The sequence below is a fragment of the Scyliorhinus canicula genome, chromosome 11 (genome assembly GCF_902713615.1).
Source record: "Scyliorhinus canicula chromosome 11, sScyCan1.1, whole genome shotgun sequence".
NCBI lineage: Eukaryota > Metazoa > Chordata > Chondrichthyes > Carcharhiniformes > Scyliorhinidae > Scyliorhinus > Scyliorhinus canicula.
Window position 1 is genome coordinate 49,131,740 of NC_052156.1, and position 14,284 is coordinate 49,146,023.

The window sequence follows — 14,284 nt, forward strand, 5'->3', positions numbered from 1 at the left end:
AGAAACCTCACAGTCTTTTGAGAATAATTTTCTTACAAGAACTTCATTTCAACTTAAACATCAACTTTGTCTAAGAAACTACAGGCCTGCTACAAAAGAGACTGAAATACTTATTATTGCGGATATTGGTTACAGATTGGTGTGTCTTAGAAAAATGTCTCCATTGTCTTCTGCAGGTTAACTGAGAATCTTTCTATGGACTACTAAAGTATTTACACATGTACTGTAAGAATTCAAGTTAGGAGTTGTCTCTATACTTATTTCATAGAAATTCTACAGTGCAGAAGGAGGCCATTCAGGCCCATCGAGCCCCTGCAGCCGGCTCTTGGAAAAGAGCACCCTACCCAAGGTTTAACACTATCAACCCTATTCCCCATAATCCAGCCGTAACCCCAACCCACACTATTGAGGCAATTTTAGACACTAAGGGCCTATTTATCATGTCCAATCCACCTAACTTTGCACCTCATTTGGACTGTGGGATGGAACCGGAGGCACCCCGGAGGAAACCCCACGCACACACGGGGAGGAGGTGCAGGACTCCGCACAGACAGTGACACCAAGCCGGAATCGACCTGGGACCCGTGGAGCTGTGAAGCGATTGTGCTCTCCACATGCTAGCACGTGCTGGCCTTAGTCTATATACATCATCTGTACAACACCACACCAGTCCCTGATCTGGTCATGTACCTTACCATCACTGTGTGGACGGGATTATCCTCAGTACCACAATAACCCTATATGTGCCAGACTCTTGTATTATATTTTTAAGCTGTAACAGTATATTACCTTCACCTGTACCTAATCTTGTATGTATGAGAGTTTGTGCGAGATTATGGAGTTTAATGTTGTGTCAATTTGATGACAAGATTTGGTGGAACTCTATCTGAAAGCATATTCTTGTTGTTTTTAAAAGCAGATAACAAAAATGGTTCCGTCACCATATGATTTCATTAGTTAAAAGAGCTTTTTTCCAAACCGAGAGTTTTTTTGTTTATTCCAATCATCCTGTATTGTTGTTCGACACCCTTGAGATTCATGCAGCCTAGTTTGGATGAGGGAAATCATCATAATATAATGGATGGTTGATAGAAGCTATTCATATCCGACTTACAGACATTGATTTTTGATGCTCCATTTGTCCAGGGTGAAACAGAAAAGTCAGGTCATTCCGAAATGCTGTTGTCCTTTTGTGTTAATCCCACCATTAAACAAAGGGATGTATACATTTTCCATAAGGTTATGAATGTCCATATTTAATTGGGTATTCACTTGAGACCTTAGGACTGTCTAGAGCTCAAATGCCAATATTCACGTTATTTTTCAGCGGCCATTTCAATATTCTGTGGATGTCCAATTTTTTTAATATTGACCTTAAGTATTGGGACATGACACTGGTGTGTTCATTAAATTTCTTTCTGCCCTGTAGCCAGTTCCTGCGTTAATGCATCATACATTCACACACAGTGCCACTCCTTATTGTGTATCTTCATTACACTCAAAGAGAAGAGGACTACCAGTCACTCATGAACATTGTCAACCAGAATCGCCATAAACAAGAAAACAACAGACTATATTTATATAGTGCTTTTAAACATAATTCAAAGCCCCAAAGCACTGCATAGGAATATCATAAAGCAACATTTGACACCAAGTCACATAGGGCCAATAAGAGACATATGGTCAAAACTTGATCAAATGAGTAAGTTTTAAGAAGCTTCTTAAAGGAGGAAGGAGAGATCGAAAAGTGGAGAGGTTTAAGGAGGAAATTCCGAAACTTTGGGGCCTAGGCAGCTGAAGGCATGATCACCAATGGTGAAGCAATTTAAATCAGTGATCCTCAGGTGTCAGAATTAGATGAGCTCTGATGTTTTGGAGGATTTTAGATCTGGAGGTGATTATAAAGGTAGGGAGGGGTATGCCCAAGAGTGATTTGAAGACAAGGATAAGAATCTTAAGATTGAGGGATTGCTTGACAGGGAGTCAGCGTACATCAGTGAGCACAGCGGGTAGATAGGAATGCAGGACTTGACACAAGTATGTACCTGATCAGCAGAATTTAGATGACCTAAATCTGAAAATCTCAAGGTGTTGCCCTAAACCATTTCTCGTCCCTAGTCTCCACTTCCTCGCCTTCACTTTACCTGATGCGGATTCATAATCTACATGAGGCAACTGATTTCCCACCTCTCACATTGGTAAGTGGTCTTTGGGAAACATGCTTCATGCTGACAAAACATTCATATTATGAACAGGAAGCACCAGGACAATAGAGCAGCTCCCCCTCCACTCTCTTGTGTAATCGCTTCCCTTTGCCCTCTTCCCTACTGGGTTCACATTGGAGACACCTTTGCGTTTTTACCTCTATTATTTGCATTCCCATTTTTCCTTCTCTTGTGTTGCTTCTCCATCTTAGCCATTCAATCACACATTAATTTGGCCAAATTGGGATATGATGCAGTGGGTGCATTTCTAGCACTTTGAACTCTGTGTCTGATTTTTCAACTATTCCATATCCAGTGTATATATATAACCTGTAATTCTGCATGGAAATTTCATTTTCATTCCCATCGTTGGAGGGACAGAAATTCTCTGAATCATTAACAATATTTTTTTATTGTGCATGAGGGTGCACTTGTGCATTTAGAATACAGCAGAGACTTTGTTCTGGGGAAATCAGTATGCTACAACACTGGCATCTACCTAGAAGTGTGGAAAATTGCCCAGGACGACTGGAAAACTAGCAGCCTCTAATTTTCAGAAATCCAGGGCAGCCTCCTTGCATGTACTGAGAAGGGGCTAACACTTGCTTTCGGACCCCTTTGGGAATTGATACTTTCCTGAAAATTTTTATGAACCACATTACTATATTTTTGAAATTTTCAATGACTTTAAGGCCAGTTTCTAACTTGTGACTGGTTCTTGTTGGTTAGAGAAAGATGGTGGCAGAATGGTAATGTCAATAGACGAATGACCCAGAAGTCTAGGTTAATACTGAGACCATATCCCATCATGACTGCTGGTGAAATTTAAATTCAATTATTAAATCTGGATATAAAGATATTCTCAATAATGGTGACCCTGACAGTAATCCATGATTGTGGTAAAAATCCACCTGCGTCACCAATGTCCTTAAGGGAAGGGAATCTGCCGTCCTTACCTGGTCTGGCCTACAGGTGACTCCAGGCCCACAGCAATGTTGACTATTAACTGCCGCCTGAAATGGCTGAGCAGGCCACACAGTTCAAGGGCAATTTGGGATGGTCAGCAAATGCTGACGTTGCCAATGACACCCACATCCCATGAAAAAAACAGCAAACATTGCCCACATCTACATTCCAGCCTTTGATTTTCCAAAACAGTAAATTTTAATTTTTTGTTAATTCAAGTCAAAGTGACTCCCTAGAATGGGCCAAACAAGTGAATAACAAAAATCAGCAGCAAACTGAGAATTGTCCCAAAAGCCATTGAACGATAGAGGTGAAGTAAGAGCTAAACATGTATTTAAAAAAAAAGCATACTTTTCTGTCCCTTGCAATAGTTAAGATATGTTATATTTAACAACTTTTGTGCTGCAGATCATTATCTGCTGGTTAGTTAACATGTTTCAGAAAGTTCTGGTGAGGCTCACAGACTTCAGCTACAGGAGCCTTTGGTGCTTCAATGCTATCCAATTAGTAACTTCAAAGCAGCAACCTCTGGGTGCATTTCTAACACTTGGACCCTGTCCACATCCAGTGGGCATAGATCAGCTGCGATTACGAATGGAAATTTTCCTTTTTATTTTAATTCTCATCATTGGAGAAACAGAAGACCTCTGAATCATGAAAAAATGTTTTATTCTGTTTCCATCAATCGTTTTGTAAAATTATTGATGCCCGTTTCAATAATTTCATGACTTTGTAAGTAATCTATAGATGTGATAATTAGCAATTTCATTATTATTTTAATGATCACCTCCTTCAGTTGTGACATCTGTTTATGTGTAAGGCTTCTTTGTTGCATTCACTTCTGATGCGCAGATATAACTGGTCAATTGTGACTCATAATAAATGCTTTCCAGTTGACATTTTATTTATAAGAGGCAATTCAGAATAAATTACTTTGGCTTCAAATACCAAACCACAGCACACTTGAAAACAAAACACTGCAAACATATCAAAATCAAAATTTCCTGGGGCACCATGATAGCAGACCATCAGATCTCTCTTCAAAGATGTGTGAAGATATCAGTACCAAATTTGATGTGCCTGATTTCTGCCCAACACGTTGTGAACACCATACGGGTGACCTGAGGCAGCTGGCTTTAAGCCGCAAGAATGCTGGGCTGTTGCAACCTCAGTGGCTGCAGTGGAGCAGAGAGGCAAGAGTGAGGGGGGCTGGCAACATCTTACAGTGTTTTTTCAGAACCTGGAAGAGCATAGCCTCTTTTCGTAGTGCTGCAAAAATCCACACACTTTGCTGTGGGATCATCTTCCACTGGAGTACCAGCTTCTAATAATGATAATCTTTATTATTGTCACAAGCAGGCTTACATTAACATTGCAATGCAGTTACTGAAATCCCCTCGTCGCCATACTTCGCCGCTTGTTTGGGTACACTGAGGGAGAATTCAAAATGTCCAATTCACCTAACAAGCACATCTTTGGACTGTGGTAGAAACCGGAGCTCCGGAGGAAAGCCGCAGACTCCGCACAGACAGCAACCCAAGCAGGAATATAATCCGGGTCCGCTGCGCTGTGAAGCAACAGTGCTAACCATTGTGCTACTGTGCCGCTTATGCAGATAGAGCATGTGTGTGGCGCATGATCGAACCAAAGTGCTCTCCTAAGTGGCAAGTCAGGTCTGTGCAGGACCTCATTTGCATTTCAAATGGACTAACTCCGTATTCCTCTCCACCTGCACAGTGATAGGCCTGGGGGGGAGGATTGACAGGGTCACACTGATGACGAGAATGAGGAATCATGTCATTTCCATTATTTCTAGCTACATTATTGCCTGCTTCTGCCAGCCATAAGGCATCAAAATTCACAACATTTTATGATAGTATAGAAGACGCCAACATCAGACTCTGTCTGGAGTGGCGCAGAATGTTCTTTGAAAGTATGTTCCCTAAATTGTGCAGCAATTAACATATAATTTGATTATATGACAGACATTAAAAATAATTACACGGAACAAGCCTACACTTTCTGTCAGTGGTAACTCTGAGTGGTATTCTCTCTCCCATCAGCTGCCTTAAACTACAGTAAGTGTTGTAATTATGTAAAAGATAATATTGCAGAATGTAAAGGAGTACAGTACTCATTTCAATCACCTGTCATCTCGTGTCCTATAATTATTCGCATTTTGCAAAATTCTTCCTAATTAGCGAATTTATAGGTTTTATTTGTCTTTCTCCTGCTGTGCAAAGGCATTAAATGTGTTTGTAGCATGAATAAACTTACCAACCACATTAGAAATGCTACATCAGCATTACTCCGCATTAACGGCTGCTAAATTAACTTGTAGACAGTTACAGATGTTAAATTGTCTGCAAGGATATTCACAATATAAAATCAGAAAATGGGTCTGATTGCTGGTCCATTGTCTATTGTTCGTGAGGATTGGACATTAAGGGGGGGAAACCTATCATAATCTTAGTGAAGAAATTAGGAACAAAGGACCATTGAGGCCATGCAGCAAATCTGTTCCATCATCTAATCAGATCATGACTGTATTATTTGGCTTAACCCCACTTGCCTGTCGTTGACCCATGGACCAACTCTATTGATCTCAGTCTGAAAATTGTCCATTGACCCAAATTTCCAGATTTTTGGAGGAACAATTCCAGATTTCCATTGCCCATTTTTGTGAAAAGTGCTTCCTGATTTCACTCCTGAAATGACCGAGCGTAATTGTTCTGGATTTCCCCATGAGGGGGGAAATAGCGTTCTTCTGTATCTATTCCATTTAACTTTTCATCACTTTAACCTCCCTAATAGCTCATCCCTCAACCTCTGAACTCAAAGTAAAATCTTACTTCAGCTGGTCTCTTCTGATTCCAATGCTCATAGCTTCACTTTACTGCGTATAAAAGTTGTAGAGGATTTCATACTCAGGTCAAGACTTAAAATCACAGTCGGAACATGATTGGTACACAATCTGCTTATTTAAAGAAGAATCATGGGCAAAATTCTCCCCTACCCAGCGGGGCGGGGGGTCCCGGCGTAGCGGAGTGGCGCCAACTACGCCAGCGTCGGGCATCCCCAAAGGTGCAGAATTCTCTGCACCTTTAGGGGCTAGGCCCACGCCCGAGTGGCTCCTGCTCCGCTGACTGGCGCCAACGGCCTTTGGTGCCATGCCGCCCGGCATCGGGGCTGGCCGAAAGGCCTTCGCCGGTCGGCGTGAGTCCGCGCATGCGCCGGAGCGTCTGCGGCCGCCATGGTGGAGGGTCTCTTCTGCCTCCGCCATGGTGGAGGCCGTGGTGGCGGCGGAAGAAAAAGAGTGCCCCCACGGCACAGGCCCACCCGCCGATCGGTGGGCCCCGATTGTGGGTCAGGCCACCGTGGGGGCATTCCCCGGGGTCCGATCGCCCCGCGCCCCCTCCAGAACCCCGGGGCCCGCTCCCGCCGCCTGCTCCCGCCGGCACAGAGGTGGTTTAAACCACGTCGGTGGGAGAGGCCTGTCAGCGCCGGGACTTCGGGCCATCGCGGGCCGGAGAATCGCCGCGGGGGGCCCGCCAATCGCCCCGCCGATTCCCGGGTGGCGGAGAATTCCAGCCACGGCGGGGGCGGGATTTACGCCAGCCCTGGGCAATTCCCCAACCCTGCGGGGGGTCGGAGAATTTCGCCCCATGTTGGGCTTGAACACGTGCCTTTTTCACCTTATCATAAGAACACGTTAAAATGAAGATTGCTCAATCCAGTAACAACTTAAATCACATGGTTAAGTTTGACTGCTTACCTACCTGTATTCTGCCAAATAGGTAGGGTTAAGATCAACCCATTAGTGTTTAATAAAAAAATGGGCAGCACGGTAGCACAGTGGGCAGCACTGTTGCTTCATAGCTCCAGGGTCCCAGGTTTGATTCCCGGCTTGGGTCACTGTCCGTGCGGAGTTTGCAAGTTCTCCCCGTGTCTGCGTGGGTTTCCTCCGGGTGCTCCGGTTTCCTCCCACAAGTCCCGAAAGATGTGCTGTTAAGTGAATTGGACATTCTGAATTCTCCCTCGGTGTACCTGTGGTAGTATGACTGGGGTGTTACGGTACCTCAGAGCAGTGCTGCCATTGGTGCAGAAGATTCGCTGCCCATTGGCTCAGGCAGGTCATGTGCCTCTCTGCCAATTGACTGAGGCTAGTCATGTGACTGCTCACCGATTGGCCGAGAGGCTGGTAGCTCCGCCTACGAGGCGGGGTATAAGAACCCGTACCAGCTGGCAGTCGGCCTTTCTCTGTAAGGTCGACTGCCGGGCACACATCTAGTATATTAAAGCCTGTTGTTTTGAACTTCTTCACGACTCGAGTCCAATTGATGGTGCATCAATTTAATATACTAGAGTTTTGAAATGGAGCTACGGATCAAGCCAGACTGCCTCCGCATCAGCCAGCATGCTACAAACGCGTCAGCAACTTTTAAACAAAGGAGCAGAACCTCCACATCCTCCACTCGTGCGTGGGCACCGCCATTTACTCGATGATAGAGGACGAACAGGACAATGATGCCGCCATGGATCTACTAAAAGGACATTTTCTCAGGCCAGTAAACCAGGTCTACGAGAGGCACCTCCTGGCAACAAGGCAACAATTCCCCGGTGAGTCCCTCGACGAATTCTTTCGGGCCCTCATTGTCCTAGGGAGAAATTGCGCCTGCCCGCAAGTCACTGCAGCGGAGCACACCGAAGTGCTAATCAGGGATGCCTTCATTGCGGGCATGTAATCCGCTCAGATACGCCAACGGCTTCTAGAAAAGGACACTTTAAGCCTCGCTGAGGCACGGACCTTCGCATCCTCCTTGGAGGTCGCCGACTGCAACGCCCGGGCGTATGCCCCGGCCACGCGGCAGCCCCTTGGGCACCATGGCACGCAACTCCCCTCACCCTCGCCAATTCTGACCTCCCCCAGACCTGCGCTGCAGGACGCCCCGAAAAGCCCACAGGGCCCCGCTGTTACTTCTGTGGCCTGGTCAAGCACCCCCGCCCGTGCTGCCCGGCCCGCACCGCAGTCTGCAAAAGCTGCGGCAAAAAGGGCCACTACTCAGTGGTCTGCCAATCCAAATCGGTCGCTGCTGTTCCAAACAGCGACCGCGGATCCCCCCCCCCCCCCCCCCCCGCGCTCCTCCAGGGCCCCGTATGGCCCGCGGACCTCTCTGCCTCTGCCCCCCACCGGCACGAGTGATCCACGGGCGCCGCCATTTTGGGGCCCCAAAGCCACGTGTGGGCCCCGGGCGCTGCCACTTTGGGGCTCCGACTCCACATGCGAGCACTGGGCGGCGCCATCTTGCTCACCACCCCCCCGCCCCCCCCCCCCCACGTGCGGCCGACGGGTGCCGCCATCTTGGATCGGCGTGGAGGACCCCACCAGTGAATATCCATAGGGGATGACGACTCGGAGTTCCTGCCACGACTCGCCGCAGTGACACTGGAACAATAGCGGCCCCGCACGCTCTCCACAGCGACCACACAGATTCTCCTCAATGGACACGAGACAAGCTGCCTACTGGACTCCGGGAGCACAGAGAGTTTTGTCCACCTGACACGGTAAGACGCTGCGCGTTCCCTGTTCATCCGGTTAAGCACAAAATCGCTCTGGCTTCAGGTTCGCACTCCGTCCAAATCACCGGGTGCTGCGTAGCGGACCTCACGGTCCAGGGGAGGGTTTTTTAAAATTATAAACTCCTCGTCCTTCCCCGTCTCTGCGCACCGGCACTTTTAGGACTGGACTTCCAGTGCAACCTGCAGAGCTTAACCTTCAACTTCGGCGGCCCTATTCCCCCCCTTACTGTCTGCAGCCTCGCATCCCTCAAGGTTGACCCCCCTTCCTTGTTTGCGAACCTCACCCTGGATTGCAAACCCGTCGCCACTAGGGGCAGACGATAAAGTGCCCAGGACCGGACCTTCATCACGTCCGAGGTCCAAAGGCTGCTGAAGGAAGGAGTCATTGAGGCCAGCAACAGTCCCTGGCGAGCCCAAGTGCTGGTGGTTAGGACTGGGGAGAAAAACCGGATGGTCATTGACTGCAGCCAGACCATCAACAGGTTTAGGCAGCTGGACGCGTATCCTTGCCCCCGTATCTCCGACCTGGTTAACAGGATAGCGAAGTACAAAGTCTTCTCCACGGTGGACCTTAAGTCCGCCTATCACCAGCTGTCCATCCGCGCGAGTGACCAAAAGTACACTGCGTTTGAAGCGGATGGGCGACTCTACCACTTTCTAAGGGTTCCATTCGGTGTCACAAATGGGGTCTCGGTCTTCCAACGGGAGATGGACCGAATGGTGGACCAATACGGTTTACGGGCAACCTTCCCGTATCTCGACAATGTCACCATCTGCGGCCATGACCAGCAGGACCACGACATCAACCTCCGCAAATTCCTCCGTACCACAAAACTCCTTAACCTCACTTACAATAAGGATAAGTGCGTGTTCAGCACCGACCGTCTAGCCATCCTCAGCTACGTAGTGAGTGATGGAATGATAGGCCCCGACCCCGAACACATGCTATTGGAACTCCCTCTCCCCAACACCCTCAAAGCCCTCAAACGCTGTCTGGGCTTCTTTTCTTATTATGCCCAATGGGTCCCTAACTACGCCGACAAAGCCCGCCCTCTCATCCAGTCCAAAACGTTCCCCCTGTCGATGGAGGCCCGCCAGGCCTTTAGCCGCATCAAAGCGGATATCGCAAAGGCCACGATGCGTGCTGTCGACGAGTCCCTCCCATTCCAGGTCAAGAGCGATGCATCCGATGTAGCTCTGGTAGCCACCCTGAACCAAGCGGGCAGACCTGTGCCTTCTTCTCCCAGACCCTCCACGCTTCCGAACTCCGCCACTCCTCGGTGGAAAAGGAGGCACAGGCCATAGTCGAAGCTGTGCGACATTGGAGGCACTATCTGGCCGGCAGGAGGTTCACCCTCCTCACAGACCAACGGTCAGTGGCCTTCATGTTTGATAATGCACAGAGGAGCAAGATCAAGAACGACAAGATCTTGCGGTGGCGGATCGAGTTGTCCACGTACAACTATGATATCTTGTATCGTCCTGGAAGCTCAATGAGCCGCCTGATGCCCTGTCCCGCGGTACCTGCTCCAACACGCAGATAGACCGCCTCCGCACCCTCCACGCGGACCTCTGCCATCCAGGGGTAACCCGCTTCTTTCATTTCATTAAGACCCGCAACCCTGCCCTACTCCATCGAGGAGGTCAGGACCGTGACCAGGGACTGCCACATTTGCGCAGAGTGCAAACCGCACTTTTACCCCCCCCGAGCAGGCGCATCTGGTAAAGGCTTCCCGCCCCTTTGAACGTCTCAGCATGGACTTCAAGGGTCCCCTCCCCTCCAACAAACGCAACATATACTTTTTAAATGTGATTGACGAGTACTCCCGCTTCCCTATTGCCATCCCCTGTCCCGACATGACCACGACAACCATCATCAAAGCCCTCCACTCCATTTTTTCCCTGTTAGGTTACCCCGCGTACATCCACAGCGACCGGGGTTCCTGCTTCATGAGTGACGAGCTGCGTCAACTCCTGCTTAGCAAGGGCATCGCCTCTAGCAGGACGACCAGTTATAACCCCCGGGGTAATGTGCAGGTTGAGCGGGAGAACGGTACGGTCTGGAAGACCGCCCTACTGGTCCTCCGGTCCAGAAATCTCCCAATCTCCCACTGGCAAGAGGTCCTCCCAGACGCCCCCCACTCTGTTCGGTCTCTCCTCTGTACTGCCACGAATCAAACACCTCATGAACGTCTTATTGTTTTCCCCAGGAAGTCGTCCTCAGGATCCCCGCTCCCGAACTGGCTGGCCACCCCCGAGCCCATCTTGCTCCGGAAGCATGTGCGGGTGCACAAGTCCGACCCATTGGTTGAACGAGTCCAGTTACTCCACGCAAACCCGCAGTACACATACGTGGAGTATCCCGACGGACGACAGGACACGGTCTCCCTTCGGGACCTGGCACCCGCCGGCATGCGGCCACAACCCCCAGCACCAGAACCCTCCCCCCAGTCCCAACCGCCCCCGGCGCCCCCACAACCCAGCGCACAGGGACCCCCTCCCCCGGCCAGAGCGTCGTTAGCACCGACCAGGGGTACAGACACAGGACCACGACCGCCGCTCCCTGAGTCACGGATGACCACCGCTCTAACGTCACCGGCACCGCTGCGACAGTCCAGCAGGACATCGAAGGCACCCATCAGACTGATCGAGTCGATTTGATGTTCCACTGGACTTTACGGACTCTTCGTGTTTGTACAGTGTTCCTTGCATATTCCTTTTCGTTTTTTTTGTTCCTTATTGTTCGTATGTACACTGTGTGCGGTATTGTTGTTTTCCTTTGCACATTCGTTGCGGGCCAGTGGGCAGCCACCAGATACCTCGGTACACCTAGCTCTATCTCTAGTCATACTACAGTCCTACGCCCCCCCCCCTTCTCTCTTCCGGCCCCCCCCCCCCGGCTTCTTTCTCCACAAGGGTGAATGTGGTAGTATGACTGGGGTGATTACGGTACCTCGGAGCAGTGCTGCCATTGGTGCAGAAGACTCGCTGCCCATTGACTCAGGCAGGTCATGTGCCTCTCTGCCAATTGGCTGAGGCTAGTCATGTGACTGCTCACCGATTGGCCGAGAGGCTGGTATCTCCGCCTACGAGGCGAGGTATAAGAACCCGTTCCAGCTGGCAGTCGGCCTTTCCCTGTAGTATATTAAAGCCTGTTGTTTGGAACTTCTTCACGACTCGAGTCCAATTGATGGTGCATCAGTACCCAAACAGGCGTCGGAATGTGTTGACTACGGGCTTTTCACAGTAACTTCATTGCAGTGTAAATATAAGCTGACTTGTGACATTAATAAAGATTATTATTAATAATAATCCATTAGTGGTTTAATTGTGATACCACGGGCTGTATTTTACGTGTCCCCTACGAGCCATGTACAATGAGGCAGGCCCACCTCACAATGCTCCTGTCCACCCTCAAGCTCAACCCCAGGGTGTGAGGTGGGTACCGAAATTGCCAGTCTGCCCTAATCAAGAGCCAATTAGGCTTGTTATCGAGCCATGTAACCCCTATAACATGCAGCTCAAGCCATAAAACGTTTGTCATGAGCAGTCGGGTGGGAGTGGAAAGCTTTTTTTTCTCCAGTTTCTCAAGTGGCGGGAAGGAAGTGCAGAGGAATTCCATTTTCGGGGGCTGCATTTTAGAGATTGATGGACAGCCTTCCTAAGACCGAACGCCCCTTCCTTCCGACCCACCCCAGCCTCAAATCAATCTCTCCCCCCCACCTCCACCGAACGCCCCCTTCCTTCCTACCCACCCGCAGCCTCAAATCAATCTCTCCCCCCCCCACCGATCACTCCCTTCCTTCCTACCCACCCCCAGCCTCAAATCAATCCCTTCCCCCCCCCACCGAACGCCCCCTTCCTTCCTACCCACCCCCAGCCTCAAATCAATCCCTTCTCCCCCCCCCCACCGAACGCCCCCTTCCTTCCTACCCACCCCCAGCCTCAAATCAATCCCTTCCCCCCCCACCGAACGCCCCCTTCCTTCCTACCCACCCGCAGCCTCAAATCAATCTCTTCCCCACCCCCCACCGAACGCCCCCTTCCTTCCTACCCACCCGCAGCCTCAATCAATCTCTCCCCCCCACCCCCACCGAACGCCCCCTTCCTTCCTACCCACCCCCAGCCTCAAATCAATCTCTCCCCCCACCCCCACCGAACGCCCCCTTCCTTCCTACCCACCCCCAGCCTCAAATCAATCTCTCCCCCCCACCTCCACCGAACACCCCCTTCCTTCCCACCCACCCGCAGCCTCAAATCAATCCTTCTCCCCCCCCACCGAACGCCCCCTTCCTTCCTACCCACCCCCAGCCTCAAATCAATCCCTTCCCCCCCACCCGAACACCCCCTTCCTTCCTACCCACCCCCAGCCTCAAATCAATCTCTCCCCCCCCCCACCCCCACCGAACGCCCCCTTCCTTCCTTCCTACCCACCCCCAGCCTCAAATCAATCTCCCCCCCTCACCGAACACCCCCTTCCTTCCTACCCACCCCCAGCCTCAAATCAATCTCTCCCCCCCCACCGAACACCCCCTTCGTTCCTACCCACCCGCAGCCTCAAATCAATCTCCCCCCCCCCACCGAACACCCCCTTCCTTCCTACACACCCCCAGCCTCAAATCAATCTCTCCCCCCCACCACCGAACGCCCCTTTCGTTCCTACCCACCCCCAGCCTCAAATCAATCTCTCCCCCCCCACCGAACACCCCCTTCCTTCCTACCCACCCCCAGCCTCAAATCAATCTCTCCCCCCCCACCCCCACCGAACACCCCCTTCCTTCCTACCCACCCCAGCCTCAAATCAATCTCTCCCCCCCCACCGAACGCCCCCTTCCTTCCTACCCACCCGCAGCCTCAAATCAATCTCTCCCCCCCCCCACCGAACGCCCCCTTCCTTCCTACCCACCCCCAGCCTCAAATCAATCTCTCCCCCCCCACCCCCACCGAATGCCCCCTTCCTTACTACCCACCCCCAGCCTCAAATCAATCTCTTCCCCCCCCCACCGAACGCCCCCTTCCTTCCTACCCACCCCCAGCCTCAAATCAATCTCTCTCCCCCCCCACCGAACGCCCCCTTCCTTCCTACCCCAGCCTCAAATCAATCTCTCTCCCCCCCCCACCGAACGCCCCCTTCCTTCCTACCCACCCCCAGCCTCAAATCAATATCTTTTCCCCGCCCACCCCACCACCATCCTCCTAATTTTCATCGTACAGTTTAGCTAAATTTGTCAGTGTCAATGGCAGCAGGATTTATTCAAATTAGAAGACCATCTCTGACTGAAATATTGCACAGTTGTTGCCACCGTCTGAATGAGAAACATTTCCTGAAACAAAATGTGACAATGCTGTGTTCACCTTGTCAATTCAACACATTCATCACCATATTTCATAAGCAGTTGGTCTACATTTAGTTCTATTAGCCAGTGGAATAATGAATCAAATCTAGGATTGAGTTCAAAATAGTCCCAAATTGAATCCGTTCTTTAGAGTCAGAAGAATGGGTGGAGTGCCCACACAATTGGCCACAGTGGCTC

The 14,284-nt window shown here is 50.3% G+C and overlaps 1 protein-coding gene across 1 annotated transcript in view; it reads left to right on the forward strand.

Annotated features, from left to right (window-relative positions):
- synpr (synaptoporin) overlaps positions 1 to 14,284 on the forward strand; it is a 471,385-nt gene that overhangs the window by 407,505 nt on the left and 49,596 nt on the right. The window lies entirely within an intron of this gene.